We start from the raw sequence: 19,348 nt of genomic DNA on the forward strand, positions 1-19,348 counted from the left end.
AGCCTGCTCCACTCCGGTGTACCTCGGCTAGCCGTTGGCGTTTTCCCGCGCAGAGGGCGGAGCGGAGCGCGAGCCCGGGAACGTGGTAGCGGAACCCCACCCCCCCGCCGGGACTACATTTCCCAGGAGCAACCACGCTCAGCCACCTTGGCCAGCGGCGCTCACTGGTATTTGTCTCAGAAGCCCATGCTGTTTTCTCTCTTGGCTTTGACTCGGCACTAAGTCATAAATGCAAGGTCTATGAACCTGTGAGGGAAAGGCTGCGGTGGTGAGTGTCTTTGCTGTGCAGCGTATTGGCGATAGTATTCCTCCCCCCCGCCCCCGCAAGGTGTGGGAAGCTAGGCCTGTCTTGAATGGTTGGGCCACATCACGTGATGAAAGGAAGGCGGCCGCAGGGGAGCGACTCGCGGTGCCTTGTGAGGTCATCACAGCGCGACAAGCTGCAGTTGTGGGCATCCTGGATGCGGTATGTAGTACCCTCCTGACAACTCTGAGTACGAGAAATTCTGTAAGATCTCCCTTATTTGCTCCTTCCCGGTGCCTACCCCCGCCTCCGCTCTGTTGGCCTCTCCTAGTTGGCATGGGGGAGGCAGGAGGAAGCGACGCGCTCTGTGGGCGGGCTGATGAGCCGCGAGCGAGCGTCGCGCGATGGCTCCTCCTTCGCTCATGACGCATAGGTCACGTGACGGGCCGGGCCGCCTCTGCTGCCGCCGCCGCTTTGTAAGAGGCACATTGGCAGGTAACGAGCGGCGGCGGCGGCGGCAGCTGGTCCTGAGTCCAGCGAGAACAGCAGCGGTAATTGGCACCCTCTCTCTCCTTTCCTGTTCCAGAGCCTTGAGCTTGGCAGCGTGCGCTTTCTAGTCCTGGGTTCAGCTCTTCTTTCCTCGAACCCTCTTCATACTGCCCCAGCGCCCACTCATGAAGACCGGGCCAAGCGTCCCTCGCCAGCTTCATGCGTCCTCAGCATGCCCAGGCCCGGGCGTCTTCCTTCCTCTCCTTGCGGCTCGTCCTGTGCTTCTTCCTGCCTACCCCGGTCCTAGTCAGCCTGGCCCCACCCAACCCCAGGGGGCGCCTTCCCCTCCCCCCTTTAGGGTTTCTGCCCTGGAGGGTGTGGTTTTCTCTCCCACCTCTGTCCCGCCCTGCGTGTCCGCTGGAGCTCCCGAGCCACGTTGATGCTCCCCATTCTGACCACCTTTCCGTTTTCACGCCTGTGGGTAGTCTTGGGACTGGACATCTTAGAGCCCAACTTCTGCGCTCTGTAGCCTTTCTCGGTTTACCCGGAGGAATAGTTAGATTCTACTCCTTTTCATTCTGGGAGGTTTTGGTGTTAGATTCTGGGGACTCCGTTTTTCTCCTCAGTCCCGGTTCCTCTAGTCTGGTTTTATCAGAGTTTTTCAATGTAGTTTCGAGAGCACCCTGTAAGCGAAAGTTCTATGTTATTATTTCTTTAGTATATTACATTTCCGTTTTCTTCGCCTCAGAATCACTTTCCCACCCTTTCCCCTCGGTTTTCAATCAGATTTTTTGCCCAGGCATCTCAAGTGCTGCCGCCACTCCGGTCTCATATCCTTGTTCTCTCTAGGAGTTGATCCCGTCATCATTCCTGTTATTTCCTTTTGACATGATCTTGTAGTTTACTACCACCTCTGTTGGATATTGGTTTCTACTTATATCTGAGGTACATAGTGTGTCAGTATTTAAGCTTATTGTCTTTAGCCCCTCTGTGCCCTAACAATTGAGAGCTTTTGAAGGTATTTATAAGGTATCCAAACATTTTTTATTCGAAGGGCATATAATTAACTTTTTGGGTGAGCGCAGGCCTTTTATATTTTCAATTATGGTATACTTTTAATTAATTAATTTTTATGGTATACTTTTTAAACCAAGAGTTATGTTAGTAGTGTATTCCTCACTTTTTGTCATGTATTGTACATCCTAATTATTAGAGTCAGTTTGTGTAATAAAGGTGGAAGATGAACCTAATACCTAAGTTTTCCTGTACCATAGGCATTGGGTGCCTCAATTGGGATGGTACTTACCTGTTTCAGGAAAGAGAATAAAAATTCCACTCTCTGGAGACCATAGAGTCTTATAGTCACCAGTATCTCTTACCTACCTGCAGGGCCCCTTGGTTGGGGCTGTCATCCTGCCATTGCCGTGCAAACTTATCGTTGGGCAGAAGTGATTAGTTTCCCACACTGCTCTTCTGCTTATCTCCGGTATGTTCCATCTGATTTTTCCTCCTTAAGGCTAGTTGGCATCAGTGATGAGATTTCCCCCACCTCTATCCTGCTGGTTTTCCACAGCTCTGATTTCCTGTTTGCTTCCTTGTTGCTTCTGACCCTCAGAAATTAAACAATTCTGAGAAGGGAGTTTTTGTTGTGATTGAAATTTGACTGGAAGTGGTGGCATGGAAATGAGGCCATGGGAAAGGGTTTTGATAATTGCCTCTCCTGCCTGTTTCCTGCTGCTCTGGTTTCCTTTGGCCTCTCTCTTTAAATGTGGGCTGGACCAGCAGCAGTCACATGGAGCTGCCTTTAGAACAAGGCTAGAACAACAATAACACCTCGCTTCCCTTTCCTGGTAACTGCTGCAGCCTGTGCGGTGCTCACTAGCAGTGTCTCTGGGTATTAGCCTGAGTGACTTTTTTTTTTTTTTTAAAGATTTTATTTATCTATTTGACAGAGAGACAGCCAGTGAGAGAGGGAACACAAGCAGGGGAAGTGGGAGAGGAAGAAGCAGGCTCCCAGCGGAGGAGCCTGATGTGGGGCTCGATCCCAGATCTCTGGGATCACGCCCTGAGCCGAAGGCAGACGCTCAACGACTGTGCTACCCAGGCGCCCCTAGCCTGAGTGACTTTTATTGTTTAGGGAGAAATGGTAGGAGAACATGGAGAAGAGTGGTTAATTTCAATAGGCCCTTGTGTTTTGATGGGAACTGGTTGCTCTCTCTGCTCCTTTAACAGTACACTACATGTAGAAAGTGTAAACCAGTGATGAAGTTTTGAACTGATATTAAGTGAAGCCTTTACTTTGGAAGTGTTAGTCTTGAAGTATTGATTCCCCAGTCCTTTTTATTTTATTTTATTTTATTTTATTTTATTTTATTTTATTTTATTTATTTATTTTTTTTTAAAGGATTTTATGTATTAGAGAGCTGGACCATGTGCAGGTGGGGATGGAGGGGGAAGGGGGTGTGAGGTGGGAGGGAGGAGCAGAGGGAGAGGAACAAGTGACTGCTGAGTGCAGAGCCCCACCCAGGCCTTGATCCCACCACCCTGAGATCATGACCTGAGCTGAAATCAAAAGAGTCAGATGCTTGACCCACTGAGCCACCCAGGCACCCCAAGTCCCCAATCCTTTTTAAAAATGATGTGTTGTTGTTATAAGACACTTTTTGTTTTTGGTGTAAGCCTGTTATAAAGGTTTGATGAATGCCCGCTCAAAAGGAGTCTTCATGAATTCACAGATTTCGAAGTTTCTCTGTTCTTAAATCTTAATTGTTTATTAATCCTATAAGGTCAGCAAATATCAGTTCGTTCTTTGTTAATTCAAGTAAATGGAGTGTCCTTTAAAAGTGGACTGTGTGGCGCTGGTTGTGTTGGTTGTGTTGACTGGTAAGGTGGTACTGATAGGTCTTGGAAACAGCTGTTTTCTTCCCCTCCCTCCCTCACCCCCCCCCCCCCATAGGAGAGTGAAGATGTAACTTGAAGGAAGGCAAAGAGAGGGAAGACTTACAGGGGATATCACCATGTAAGCCTGTGGTTAGTTTTGAAATAATTTTGACCCACCTGTCAATTATTCAGGAATGGAATCCTTTTTTTTTCTTTTCTTTTCTTTTCTTTTTTTTTTTTTCATTTTTAAGTCTGAGAACGAAATTAATCAGGTTTGGGGTTTTTTTTAACTAAAAAAATATATAATTTAGAGGAAGAGCGAGAGTGCATGAGTGGGGGGAGGGGCAAATGGAGAGAGACTCTCAAACTGAGTACAGAGTACTGAGTACAGAGAGCCCTGAGTACAGAGCCTGATGTGGGGCTTGATCTCGACCCTGGGATCATGACCCGAGCCAAAGACGGACGCTTAACTGACCAAGCCACCCAGGTGGCCCCAAAATAAAAAATCTTAAAAAAAAAAAATTGAGTTAAAAATTTTTTTGGTGTAGGTTTTTCAAGACCAGGTTTGTGAATTTGTTGCTGACATGGAATGAATGCTAGAGTGAATTTTAATTTTCAGATAACTCATTTTTATACTAGATGATGAGATCAATTGAATTGGAACTCAGTAACTATTTGGAATTTATGAAATGGGGCTTAGATAAAGGAGTAGGTGTTTCATTTAAGACTATGCAGAATTCTTAGAAAAGTTGTTAGCAGTGTGTAGCTTGTTTTCTTCATTTTGAACTCTGAAAGTAATAGAACATTTGGGTCCAAAACGTAAAATTTTATGAGAATATTTTCAAAGATTTTTAGAGAGAATTTCATTTGGATTTAGTTTCAAGCTTACTGTTGGTGCAACCTTGTCTCTTACTATTAACACTGCTATTATTAACCTGTTTTTAACTAAGATGTCACATAGGAACTTTCAAGTTATACTGTACGGGGGGGCATCTGGGTGGCTTAGTCTGTTGAGCACCTGATTCTTGGTTTTGGCTCAGGTCGTGATCTCATGGGTCCAGGGATCGAGCTTCTGTGTCCAGCTCTGCACTCAGTGGGTGCTTAAAGATTCTGTCCATCTGCCCCCTGCCCCGCACTTGCGCAGTGCACGCGTGCACTATTTCCCTCTCTCAAATAAATCTTTAAAAAGAACAAAGTTATACTGTATGTCCACAATTTAGTAATACTCAGAACATTACTCAAAAATTTTTATGTGTAATCTTAATCTTTTCATCAGACCACTCCTAGATATTATATGTGTAAAGATTTTTAGGAGATCAGAATTGCTTCTTGTTAATGGTGTTTTTCTCCTTCTCTGTCTTCTTTAATTCTCTCCACTCCTTACCTCTTTCTTTTTTTATTTTCTCTTCCCTTTGTTTTCTCTCCATTTTATTTTTCTGCCTCCTTATATGCCCTTTCATCCCCATACAAAAACACTCTCAACACTCAGTCTCAACTGAAGAGGTTGTAGACCTTCTGACTGTACTTGCCACATAACGTACTGCTTTCCAAGCAGGCAGAGGAAAACCTAAAATACCTTTGCAACCCCTTTTCATGGGCTTGGGCAAGATGCATAGTGCTACCTGTATTGTGTGTGTACCTAGCTGGAATGTGTGCTCTTTGAAGGGTGCGATTTTTAATTTGATAATAGTGTGTTTGGCATTTTCAAATCATTAAGCAAGAGAGTAAGTGGGCTTAAAAAAAATACAGGTTTAGCTGAAATAGGGCTAGGGAAAAAAAAAAAAGACTGGCTTTAGGATTGATTGACAAGCCTTACATTGTTTTTAGACCAAATCAGTTTGTTCCTTTTCTTTTTTGAGATTTCCATTTTACAGGAGGTTTTAGGGTCAGGCTATCAAGTACTATTTTACCTAAGAAAATACATTTTAGAAAATTGGAGAAAATCGAAAGATAAAAATGACTTAATCATGGTTTAACATTTAGTAGAAATCCTTTTTTAATTTTTAATTTTTTAAAAGATTTTATTTATCTGGGAGAGAGAGAGAGAGAGCACTAGTGGTGAGGAGGGAGCCGGAGAAGCAGATACCCCGCTGAGCAGGGGCTCAGTTCCAGGATCCTGAGATCACGACCCGAGCCGAAGGCAGACAACTAACTGACTGAGTCACCCAGGTGCCCCTGAAATCCTTTCTTTTTAAAAGATTTATTTATTTTAGAGAGATCATGAGTGAGTGGAAGGGCAGGGGAAAGGGAGAGAGAGAGAGAGAATCCCAAGCACTCTCCACAGAGCCCCACTGAGGGCTCCATCCCATGACTTCTAGACCATGACCCGAGCTGAAACCAAGAGTTGAGACACTTTACCATTGAGATGCCACCCAGGCACCCCAGAAATCCTTTTTTTCTTTATGTAAAGCATATACTTAAAGGTGTAATAATAGTTTTGTACTTAATGATTATTGAAAAATAGAGAATACATACCAAAGAAGATATATGAGGTATAAAAACGTGTAGTTTTTTCAAAAACAAGAATAAAATGACTAGTCAAGAAATAGAGCATTAGTGTTACCTAAAAGCCCCCATCATTTCCCAAGGCATTCCTTTGCCTCTTTCCCACAGGTAACCATTAGCCTACATTTTGGGTTTTTTAAATTTTTATTTTTTTTGAGGGACACCTGCTCAGTTGGTTGGGTGTCTGATGCCTTTGGCTCAGGTCATGATCTCAGGAGTCATGATCCCAGGGTGCTGGGATTAAACCCCATGTAGGACTCTCTGCTCAGTGGGGAACCTGATTTTCGCTCTCCCTCTGCTTTTTGCTCTCCCTGCTGTGCCCTCTCTCCTTCTCTCTCAAATAAATAAAATCTTTAAAAATATGTATATATATTAAAAAAAATTTTTTAGGATACTTTTTATTCCATGTAATCCATAAATAATACATAGTTTAATATTGTTATTTTCAATCTTGAATTCATTCATTCATTCATTCAGAGTAAACTCTACCCACAACATGGGGCTCAAACTCACAACCCTGAGATCAAGAGTCCCATGTTCTACTGACTGAGTCAGCCAGGACCCCCTCAGTCTTGTTTTTAAAATGGAATTGTATGATTCTTTCGATATTTCTTTCACTCTTAAATGTTTTAGATTCATTCATGTTGATTCTTAATGTCAATCATTTTCAGTAGTATGGTACTCCATTGTAAGGAGTACTACATTGTACTCTATTGTGATGGATGTTTGTGCCATTTCCAGTTTTTTGTGATTAGAAATTTTTCTTGTCTCTTTGTGAACATTTGCACAACCTGACTCTCCCCCTAAAACAAACAAACAGATTTCTTGAGACTATGTAACTGGGAGTGGAGTTTTGGATTGTGTGTGGAGTATGTGTAGCTTTATTAGGTGATCCCAAACTTTGATACATAGTCATTTTTAATGAGGCTCTTCATCTTAACTACAGAGCACAGAAAATTGAGTGATTATTTTTTCAATTCTCTTGAGGGTGTACATAATTGATACCATTCTAGAAGCCTAGGGAAGAAGTTTAATTCATAATACAATAAATACCTTAGACATTAGAACTTAATTCTCAAGACTGAATTGAGAAGAGTCCCACATCCTTATCTGCATTTGGTATTGCTTTAATTTTTAAATGTTTTTGGCAGTTCTAGTGGGATGTTTAGATACATCTTTTATGAACATCACACAGCTGGATTTTGCTTTGCTAATCATCTCCTGCCAACTTCTTCTTTAACTGGAGCATGGAGACTGTCATCGTTGATTATATTTCAGATATTTTTATATATTTTTTTGCCACCAAAGTCTTTATTGGTCTTGTGTTTGTTGTTTTTCTGTTCTTTGCAGTTTTGATTCTTTTTTCTGTTTGGTTTCCTTTAGCTTGTTAATTTAATATTTTTCAAATCTATGAAAGCAGAAAGTATTATGACACATGTATACCTTTGACCTGGAGTCACTACTTAGTATTTTGCTATATTGACTTGTCTTTCTACTATGTACATTATCTTTTGAGGCTGAATGTTTTGAAAGTAAAGTGAAACATCTTGACATTATGACTAAATATTTCCTTAGCAGTATCTCTTTACAATAAAGGAAGGGCTTCTCTTAAAACTAAGAGATAATAAACAGTCACCTAATCCTACCTAGGAAAGTGAATAATTATTAAATAACGTATATATAATTAATAATATCAATAATATTTGATAAAAATTCATATTTAGATTTCCCAGTTCACAAAATGTCTTTTGTAACTTTTGTTACTGTGCAATTAGAGTTTCTGCTTTACCCTATTTATGTATTGACAGTGAAGTATAATATTGAATGATAATCTATTTAAGTGATTATTTTGTCATTTATCAGGCATAATTGGCAGTCATATTATCTGGTAAGTAAGATAACTACTGCTGTTATTTAGTTTAGATAATTCTTGCTACTGTTAAGTAAATTGCAGTTTATCGTAGAATATGTGTGACTTTCTTGGGCTGTTAGAAAGACAAAATATTCTGTGTATCTTGTTAATCTTATGCAGACTCCAGGTTTTGAAAAAATAATGGGAAGTCTTTTTGATGTGTGGGAATAAGGGTAAACTATTACACAGATAAAAAACTTTAGAAAGTAAATTCTTTTTTTTTTTAAGATTTTATGTGTTTGAGTGGGAGAGAGATCACGAGCAGGGGGAAGGGTGAAGGGAGAAGCAGACTCTCCGCTGAGCAGGGAGCCCAATGCCAGTCTCAGATCCCAGGACCCCTGGATCATGACCTGAGCTGAAAGCAGAGGCTTAACGACTGAGCCACCCAGGCACCCTGGAGAGTAAATTCTCATGGTGTTTTATTTCTGTGAAATGCTTAGAGTGTAGGTTAACCTCGATAGGCCTGAATAATAGTTTGTTGTTGTCATTAATGATTGCTCCTAAGTAGATGTGCTCCTGAACAAAGCTTTAATGTTGCTACCTTGTTAGCAGCTGTTAAGTGCTATTGATACAGGTTGTTAGTGCACTGTCCCTGTTCTCTAGGTGCTTACATTCTGATGGGAAGACAGAAGTAGAACAGTGCATTTAGGAGTCAGAATCCTTGTGGGAGCAACAGAGGAAAGCACTATCAGTTGAGTTTGGATATTGGGGAGGCTTCCTTGAATCAGTGGTTCCTGTGTTCTTATAGGATCAATAATGGCCAAATTCCTGAAGTTTCTTTTCTTTCCTTTTCTTTCTTTTTTTTTTTTAAAGATTTATTTATGTATTTATTTGACAGAGAGAGAAACAGCCAGCTAGAGAGGGAACACAAGCAGGGGGAGTGGGAGAGGAAGAAGCAGGCTCCCAGCAGGGAGCCGGATGTGGGGCTCAATCCCAGGGTCCCGGGATCACGCCCTGAGCCGAAGGCAGACGCTTAACCACTGAGCCACCCAGGCGCCCCATATAATTGTTTCTTTTGTTGAAACACTTTGAATTTTAGGGGCACCTGGCTGACTTAGTCAGTGGAGCGTTCCTCTCTTGATCTTGGGTTGTGACTTCAAGCCCCACGCTGGGTGTAGAGATTATTTAAAGATAAAATTTTGAGGAGCACCTGGGTGGTGCAGTCGGTTAAGTGCCTGACTCTTGGTTTCAGCTCACATTGTGATCTCAGGGCATGAGGTCAAGCTCCATGTCGGTCTCTCTGCTCTCAGCATGGAGTCGGCCCCAGATTCTCTCTCCCTCTCCCTCCAACTCTGTTGTCCCCCGCCCCCCCCCCCAGCTTGCTCTGTCTAAAGTAAATAAATAAAATCTTTGAAAAATAAAGAAAAAGGGGCACCAGGGTGGCTTAGTCAGTTAAGTGTCCAACTTTTGATTTCATCTCAGATCTTGATCTCAGTGTTGTGTGTTCAAGCCCCACACTGGGCTCCATGCTGGGAGTGGAGCCTCCTTTAAACACAAACGAACAGAATTTTGTGTCCATAGTTCAGTTTTATTAGAATTTGCTATTATTTTGATTACTATATTATTGTATCTTTTGTTTGGCCATAATTGGTAGTTTATTTGTAGCAGCTAGTAAAAGAGAAACTCTTATTTTATTTATTTATTAAAAGATTTTTTATTTGAGAGAGAGTGCATGAGCAGGGGGAAGAGCAGAGGGAGAGGGAAAAGAAGACTCTCTGCTGGGCAGGGAGCCTGACGTGGGGCCCAGTTGCAGGACCCTGAGATCATGATCTGAGCTGAAGGCAGCCGCTTAACCGACTGAGTCACCCACGTGCCCCTATTTATTTTTTATTTTTTAAGTAATCTCTACATCCAGCATTGGGTTTGAACTCACGACTGAGATCAAGAGTCGCATGTTGTACAGACTGAGCCAGCCAGGTACCTCAAAGAGAAACTAAGTTATTCTATTCTATTCTATTCTATTTACTTACAAGTGAGGTCTATGCCCAACGTGGGGCTTGAACTCAGGACTCTTGAGATCAAGAGTTGCATATTCCTCTAAGCCAGCCAGGCACTCCAAGTTACTCTAAATTACTCACATTATTTTCTTTGGGTCAGCTTTTAATTGTAGCTTATTGAGTCTCTCAGTTTTTCCCCAATCTGGGGCTCATTTTATTTTGATGAGAAGTTTCCTCATGTATCGATTACTTAGTGAAACACTTCTTTGAGTTGCTGGAGACCGTATGACCTCTTGAAAATTCTTAGCTTTGGTACTTCAGGTTATTTAGTATCTTTTTAATTCCTTGTGATTGGGAGTGCTAAGGTAATGGTGGAAAAATACCCCTGTATATTACAAAACAGTCCAGATGGTGATTACAAGAATAAAAATCTTGTTAATAGAGGCCTTTTATTGTTTTATTACCACAGAAGAGGTTGTTTTTTTTTTTAAGACAATTTGAGCTATTTGTTATTTATTTATTTATTTATTCATTCATTCATTCATTCATTCATTCATTCACCCGTCCCACCCGGTACCTTTTTTTTATTTCTTAAATATTTTGTTTATTTATTTGAGCGGGGAGCAGAACATAGAGGGAGAGTGAGAGGGAGAAGCAGACTCTCTGCCAAGCAGAGAGCTGGATGCAGGCCTCGATCCAGGACCGTGAGATCATGATCTGAGCCACCCAGGCACTCTATTTAATTGTTTTAATGCGTATTTCACTTTATCAAAAGATCGCAGCTGTAATGCGATATAGCTAGCATACCATGAACCAGTTTAAATACTTTTGACAGTCCAGCCATGTGTGGGACAAAGAAATGACCAATGTCACAAAGGATTCTATTGGAGTGTAGTTGGCCTGCAATAATAGTTGTATAATTGGTAAACAGTAAAAATCATTGAATTTTACACTTAGAAAGGGTGAACTTTATAGTATTTGCTATACCTCAGTAAAGTTATTTAAATTGTTTGAATAAATAGGTAGTATTTTGAAATTAAGTCAGAAACAAAAGTCAGTGAACATTAATACTATAGTCACTAGTATTTATGGTAGCTGTTAGGACCTAGACTAAGCATTTGAGGTACATTATTTTGTTTGGTGCTCCTCCCAGGCTTGAGAAAGAGTAAAGTACTTGGTCAGGGTTACCTAATCTAGTAATTTGTAGAATGCAGGTCTGTGAGACTTCCAAACTGTTGTTGTTCACTCCCCACTCCAAACCTGTGTTCTTAATCACAGTACTGTACTACTTTACCTGTCTGAAATACTGCTCTCTGGGAGTATAGCCAAGTGCTAGGTGATAAGTCAAACAATGTCCACATTTGTGGTACATAAGCCTGGGGGTTTGTACTGGAGGGGAAATGAAGGGACGGAGATGCACGTGGCACCCTTGAACTCCAGTGCTTGGTTCCACTAGGCCCCATTTCACTTTTATCTGTTTTTATCTGTTTAATTAATTAATTATGTAAGCTCTATGCCCAGCATGGGGCTTGAACTCACAACCCCAAGATCAAGAGTTATATACTCTACTGACTGAGCCAGCCAGGAGCCCTGCTTTAACTATTTTATATGTTGGGGTTTAGTCAGACCTTTAGTTGGACCTGATTTCTGTGGTTTAAAAGAAGTGCTGCCTTTGCTTCAGTTTTTCATTCTGATTTTACTAGCTGTTTTAATCATCATGGTGAGCTGTTCTCTAAGTCCTCTGTCAATTTAGGTGCATTCTGTGAGGAGGTCAGGCACACAGCACTGAGAAGTGGCAATTGATAGCACACTGTGAGAACAGAGTCAGAAGAAAGCTATACAATTATATGAAAATTACACTTAAGGGACTCAAGCTGCTGTTAAGTAGGGCCTAAAATGCTCTAAAATGCCCTGGAGTTATGGACATCAAGTAGAGAGTAATTGCTGTTTATGTTAAGGGACAAAAAATAAGAAAATGGGGTATGTTCAGTATGCTGTTGAGAAAACATGCCTGTGGAAGGTGGAGGCAAAAAAATTGGTGCAATTTGGGAGAATGGCAAGGCCATTTTGACCAAAGTGTAGGAATCAGAAAGGAATAAAGAGGTTTTTATTTGTTCTGTTTTTAAGATTTTTTTTATTCATTTAAGACAGAGAGCTACAGAGAGAGCAAGCATGGGGTGGGGGAGAGCAGAGGGAGAGGGAGAAGCAGGCTCCCTGCTGAGCTGGGAGTCTGACATGGGGCTCAGTCCCAGGACCTGGAGATCATGACCTGAGCTGAAGGCAGACGCTTAACCATCTGAGCCACCCAGGCACCCCAAGAATTTGTATTTTATCAAGGAGTTGTTTTGTAAACAGGTGGTGATGGATTTTTAGCAGTATTCTGAAAGATTAAACAGGCCACTTTGCAATCAGTTTCACAGTTACGGTAGTTCAGGCAAGTAAATGAGGGCATGAAGTTTCCATGAACCAGAGAGGAGGCAATTACTGATAATATAGTTGATAATATATGTAGTTGCTGGGTTATGTATGTGACACTGACGTATTAAAAGTAGTACTGGACAAGGGCTACGTAACTTATTCCTAGAAGGCAACGAGGCTTTAAATTCAGTGACCTTTAATTCAGGTACTTAACGCTGAGTTGATGGCAGACAGAATTGTAAAGGAAGGCATAGATATAAGGTCTTAAATCTTTTTTTTTTTTTAAGATTTTTTTATGTAACAGCACTTATGGGTGCGTGCGCGCGCACATGCGCGCGCGCTCACACACACACACACTCACACACAAACACAAAGCAGGGCCAGCCGCAGAGGGAGAAGCAGACTCCCCACTGAGCAGGGAGCCCGATGTGGGGCTTGTTCCCAGGACCCTGGGATCATGACCTGAGCTGAAGGCAGACGCCCAACCAACTGAGCCACCCAGGGTCTTAAATCTTCTGTGACTTAAATGGGTATAAGAAGAAATGATGGCATTAAAAGAATAGTTTAAAGGTTTTGAGCCCTGGAATACTGAAAAATATTGATCACTTGGAAAATTTTGCAAGTCTTCAAATGAAGGTGCTTTTGAATGAATTCCATTATAGGTGTAAATACCTAGTAGGCAGTTAGATGTTTGCTGAATCTTTGGAGAAACACAAGGTCTTTCACTTTTGCTTTGAAGTTGGAGATAATTATTGATGCCAATAGAGCATAAAATTTTTGTGGGAAGGGAGAATGTGCTCAAGAATTGAACAGTTTTACAAGCCAGGGCTGGGAGAAGGAGGTGATGTGGCTGAGGATTTGAGAAAAAGAGAACCAGGATGGTATGGTGTCTGAGAAACCAAAGGAATAAAATTACGAAATGTGTTGAATGCCAGAGACAGGTTAAAGAAGAGAAAAGAAAAAAAGATTTGACAGTTAGGTGGAGGTCAGTAGTGACCTGGGGAATAGCATTTTTCCTACTGCTGGAGTGAGAGGGTGAGGGAAACCAGACTAAAAGTTAAGGAGATGTTTAGTGAGGAAGTGGAGGCAGTGAGTGTAATCTTTTTGAGATATACAGCTTAAATAGTCATTGCTTACAAGATACAACATGCAGTTTCCCAGAGTGCTTGGATGGTAAGTTTTCTAAGCCTTTGTTTTTGAGATTAATGTGGATATAGAGAATAGTTGCACAGGTTTTTATACGCACACTGGCGAGAAGGAAAAGGATAGGGTATATTTTCTCAATAGTAGTGGTAGGAGATTTCCTTATTAAGGAATTTCGTATTTGGTATTTGAATGAAAACTGAGCCTGATGTATAACTGACAGGTGTGTGTGTTAACATTTGAATGGATTGCATGACTGTATTTTGATAGATACATTCTTTAGGTAACTGACATTTTTAGAAAAGTTGCTTTTGGCATGAGTGAAATGGTAATAAAGTTGCCATTAGAATAAAACAAATACATTTTATTTATTTATTTTTAAAAAGATTTTATTTTTTTGACAGCGTGAGCACAAGCCAGGGGGGCCAGCAGGCAGAGGGAGAGGGAGAAGCGGACTCCCCACTCAGCAGGAGAGCCTGACGCAGGGCTCATTCCTGGGACCCTAGGACCATGACCTGAGCTGAAGGCAGATGTTTAACCGTCTGAGCCACCCAGGCACCCCTACATTTTTTTTTTTTTTTTTAAGACAAACAGACTATATCCTGGATTCATGAGGAAGGTTGGAGAACTGTAATGAAAAACTGTGGGTCTGAAGTACTTAAAAATTGGTATTTATATTTTTGGCTTACGGTAATAGCTAGAGATGATATAGCTGTCTTGGAATGGTTTAATAATGGATACACTGAACTTTTATAAATCAGTGTGAAATATTTGTATTTATAACAATTGAGTGTCAGATGTTTAAATGGTTCATACAGAGATGTGAAAAATGAGAATAACTTGAAATATTCTTGCTCATCTGTCTTCAGTAAGAATTGGAGATTTGTAAAGTTTTGACTCCTGTGAAAGTATGGTTGGGATGTAATCATTTTTAGCAGTAATATCTAATTTACTATATGAGAATGGTTAGTAGGGATGCCACTTTATCCAAAACCAAAACAATAAATTAATGTGAGATACGAACTAAAACTTTCAAGTGATTATGAATTGAACTAGGTAGCGTTTTTGAGTGTTGTTAGATATGGGATTTCTTGAAGTTCCTTTCACAGCTTGGAGTTTGGAGATTTTCCTGCATTGACCATTGTTATGGTTTTTCTGTGCTTGAAAATAAGGAATGAGTTAAACTGACAGTTTAGGTAATGTTTTGGCTTAGAGTATCAAGAATAAAAGATTCTTGATTTTTGTGACTGCTTGTGGTCGATATGACTTGATTAAAAGAAACATTTGGCTTATTTAACTCCTGTCCCCAAGGATGGTTAGGTCAGTTAGCCTATGGTTTGACACCTTTCTACCCCTTTCTGACTGGGTCTTATGAAGAGGAAATAAGCCAAAAGGAGAAGGCAGCTCTCCTGCATCCCCTTTCCCTTGGAAGGCCTTGGGACAGAGCCACTGCTGAGCAGTTAATCTTGTTCTGATGGATGTGGAGTTGGAGTGCAATGGGAGAATGGGACTGAGGGTGTGAAGGCAAAAAATTTATGAAAGCATGTCTGTCTTGGGGTGCCCGGTTGGCTCAATTGGTAGAACATGTGAGTTCAAGCCCCACGTTGGGCATGAAGCCTACTAAAAATAAAAAACAAACACGTCTGTCTTTATTACAGACTAAACTATTGTTGGTATTAAGTCTGTCCTGTTCTAATGACTCTTGAGACTTGATTGTCTCCAGAGAGGATAGGTGAGACTAATGCAGCTGAGCATGGTTGGGAAAGAGCCACATTAAAGTACGGTTAGGGACAGGAGAATTTGAGATGGGAGCATTCACTTGGCAATTTATTACCATTTTTGGGTTAATACTCAGGAAGTAGGCCTTCTTTCTTTCCTTTCTTTCCTCCCTCCCTGATAAAATGCATGCTGACATAAGTGGATGCTTGCAGGTGGGTAAGGTTGTCTCTTAATCACTTGAGCTGTCCTAGAAGTCACTATGCAAACTGCTGAAAATCAAGATTTGAGGGCTTAAACTACTCAAGGGCTTGGTGGAAAGCCCCCCCTCCCCAATAAAACCCGGATTTATTTATTTATTTATTTAGCATGATTGGGGGGGAGAGTGATAGAATATCAAGCAGACTCCACGCTCAGCATGGAGCCCCACACCGGGCTCAGTGTCAAAACGCCGAAATCACAACCTGAGCAAAAATCAAGAGTCAGATGCTTAACTGACTGAGCCACGCAGGTGCCGCAGTGCAGATGATTTTAAAATAAATGACAATTTGAAACATTGCATTGTCCTTGGGTTCAGAAACTATTTCTGGAAAAATAAACAACTATTTTTGATAAGTAGCCATACTATGCTGCCCAGAAGTACAGATACATAAATGGTGCCACTTTAGAGAAAGAGGCCAAGGACAGACAAGACAATGATAGGAATTGATTTATTTAGGAAAGCAAGTTCCTAGTTATGCCCTGGAGTTAGAATGGATTCAGACTGGGGTGCCTGGCTGGCTCGGTTGGTAAAGCATGCGACTCTTGATCTTAGGTCATGAGTTTGAGCCTGATGTTGAGCATAGAGTTTACTTAAAAAACAAAACAAAAAAACAAAAAGAATAAATTCAGACTAATTTCCCACATTACTGATCACATGGTTACAATAACTCATACAGAATCAGAAGTTAAATCATGTTTGTCGTACTGTATTTCTCAAGGACAGGAAGTATGTGTTACATTTTAGAAGGCATTTGTATCAAAAAGTGTTGGAACCAAAACCATCCTGGCCCCTAACGAGTTTTCTTTCATAGTCCGATAATACTGGATTCTGCAGCTAAACAGGGTAAATGAGGTGCTATAATTACAAGGCTGTCTTGGTTTTACATAGTTGTTTATATCTCAATGTTCTGTGATAAAAACATGATACAGGGGGCGCCTGGGTGGCACAGCGGTTAAGCGTCTGCCTTCGGCTCAGGGCGTGATCCCGGCGTTACGGGATCGAGCCCCACATCGGGCTCCTCCGCTATGAGCCTGCTTCTTCCTCTCCCACTCCCCCTGCTTGTGTTCCCTCTCTCGCTGGCTGTCTCTATCTCTGTCGAATAAAATAAATAAAAATCTTTAAAAAAAAAAAAAACAAAAAACATGATACAGCCATTTCTAGTGAATGACAGTGATGCAAAACAAATAGAAAACACTGAAAGGATACTCACTAGACTATTAGCTAGATTTAGTAGTTTTTAGTTTTTATTTATTTACTTTTAAGATTTTATTCATTTTGAGAGTGCGTGTGTGTGTGGATGCACAAGCTGAGGGGGGAGGGGGGTGGGGGCACAGTGACAAGCAGACTCCCCACTGAGCAGGGAGCCCAGTCTGGGGCACGGGGCTGAATCATTCAGTGGAGTGTGGGACTCTTGATCTCAAGGTCATGGGTTTGAGCCCCGCATTGAGGGTAGAGATTGCTTAAAAGAATAAAACACACAAACTTGTCTTTCTAAACATAATTTCTGATTTTGTAAGTCTGGGATGATCTTGAGAATTTGCATTTGTGACGTTCTCAGGTGATGTTCCTGCTGGTCTTAACATCACACTTTGAGGACCACTAATTCCCAGAGTAGTAGTTTGACATCCCAGTTGCACATTATAAGCTTGGAAAGATTTTTTTTTTTTTTTTAAGATTGATTTATTTGAGAGAGAGAGAGAATGTGAGAGAGAGCACAAACAAGGGGAAGGGGGAGAGGGAGAAGCAGACACCCCACTGAGCAGGGAGCCTGATCCTAGGATCTGAGCCCAAGGCAGACACTTAACCGACTGAGCCACCCAGGTGCCCCAAGGTTTTTTGTTTTGTTTTTTTTTTAAGATTTTATTTTTAAGTAATCTCTTTTTGTTTTTAAATTTTTAAAAAGATTTTTTTTTTTAAAGATTTTATTTATTTATTCAACAGAGATAGAGACAGCCAGCGAGAGAGGGAACACAAGCAGGGGGAGTGGGAGAGGAAGAAGCAGGCTCCTAGCGGAAGAGCCTGATGTGGGGCTCGATCCCATAACGCCGGGATCACGCCCTGAGCCTAAGGCAGATGCTTAACCGCTGTGCCACCCAGGCGCCCCTAAATTTTTAAAAAGATTTTACTTATTTATTTGACAGAGAGAGAGCACAAGCCGGGGGAGAGGTAGGCAGAGGCAGAGGGAGAAAGAGAAGCAGGCTCTCCACAGAGCAGGGAGCCAGATGTGGGAACTCGATCCCAGGGTTCTGGGATCATGACCCGAGCTGAAGTCAGTGGCTCAACCGTCTGAGCCGCCCAGGTGCCCCTATTTTTAAGTAATCTGTATAGCCAATGTGGGGCTCGAACTCACAACCCTGAGATCAATAGTTGAATGCTCTCCTGAGTGAGCCAGCCAGGCACCCCTGAAAAGTTTTTTTTTTTTTTAAGATTTTATTTATTTGACAGAGAGGGAGTGAGCACAAGCAGGGGGAGCAGCAGAGGGAGAGGGAGAAGCAGGCTCCCCGCTGTGCAGGGTACCCAGTGTGGGGACTCCATTCCAGGACCCTGCGATCATGACCTGAGGTGAAGGCAGACACTTAACTGACTGAGCCACCTGTTTTGAGGCATCTCAAAACAGCTGAGGCATCTGTTTTTTTGTTTTGTTTTGTTTTAAGATTTTATTTTTAAGTAATCGCTATACCTATTGCGGGGCTTGAATTCACAACTCTAAGATCAAGAGTCACATATTCTACTGAGTGAGCCAGCCAGGCACCCCTGAAAAAAAATTTTTTTAATTGAGATAAAAGTCATATACCATAAAATTCATCCTTTAAAGTATAGTTCAGTGGTTTTTTAGTATATTTATGAGGTTGTACAAACATCTCTTTCTAGAACATTTTCCTCACCCCAAAAAGAAACCCATATCCATTAGCAATCCCTGCTTATTCTTCCCTGGTAATCACTAATTTACTTTTGTCTCTGCATTTGCCTATTCTGGACATGACATTTAAATGGAAAAATTCTCTCTCTCTGGTCTTTTTCTGTCACCCTATTTTCAAAGTTCGTCCATGTTATTGCATGTATTGGAACTTTATTCCTTTATTTATTTTGTTTTTTAAAGATTTTATTTATTTATTTGACAGAGAAAGCACAAGAAGGGCAGCAGAGGGAGAGGAAGAAGCAGGCTCCCTGCTGAGCAAGGAGCCAGATGTGGGACTTGATCCCAGGACCCTGAGATTATGACCTGAGCGGAAGGCAGATGCTTAACCAATTGAGCCACCCAAACTCCCCTTAATTTCATTTTTAAAGTGGGCTCTGCACCCACTTTGGGGCTTGAATCCATGACCATAAGATCAGGAATTGCACGCTCCATTGACTGAGCCAGCCTGACACCCCATAACTCTGTTCCTTTTAGTACTTGAATAATAGTATATTGTATGGTTACACCTCATTTTGTTTATTCATCAGTTAATGGGTATTTGGGTTGTTTTTGCTTTTTGTCATAATACTGCTGTGAACATTCATGTGCATATTTCTGGGCAAACATATGTTTTCAGTTCTCTTGGGTATGTACCTAGAAGTGGAATTGCTTGGTCATATGGTAACTCTTAACTTTCTAAGAACTACTGGGAGAACTTTAAAAGAGAATATTGATATCTGGGTCCTGTTTTGAGTGGCTCTGATTTTAATAGGACCTGGTTTCTTTCTTGCTTGCTTTCTTTAATTTTTTATTTATTTGATTTCATTTTTTAGAAGTTGCCCGAGTGATTGTACTGTGCAGCCAGGGATGATGATGAATAGTAATCCAGTTTTCAAGATTCTTAAACTTTCTTTGATAATGAGAAATTGTGCATGCTTCTGGA

General features: G+C 41.3%; 1 protein-coding gene across 8 annotated transcripts in view; it reads left to right on the forward strand.

Annotated features, from left to right (window-relative positions):
* The first annotated feature begins 445 nt into the window (after positions 1–445).
* Positions 446–19,348, forward strand: part of UBAP2 (ubiquitin associated protein 2) — a 116,916-nt gene continuing 98,013 nt past the window's right edge. For 4 of the 8 annotated variants that reach the window (XM_045780204.2, XM_045780206.2, XM_045780207.2 and 1 more), the window contains exon 1: positions 687–795. The gene's annotated coding sequence lies outside the window, so the exon portion shown is untranslated. Of the gene's footprint in view, positions 467–686; positions 796–19,348 lie in introns of those variants that run through there. The other 4 variants (XM_087869590.1, XM_087869594.1, XM_087869591.1 and 1 more) reach the window with 3 other exon arrangements.

This window comes from Ursus americanus, chromosome 18 (assembly GCF_024610735.1).
Source record: "Ursus americanus isolate L20-20 chromosome 18, mUrsAme1.1.p, whole genome shotgun sequence".
Classification (NCBI taxonomy): Eukaryota; Metazoa; Chordata; class Mammalia; order Carnivora; family Ursidae; genus Ursus; species Ursus americanus.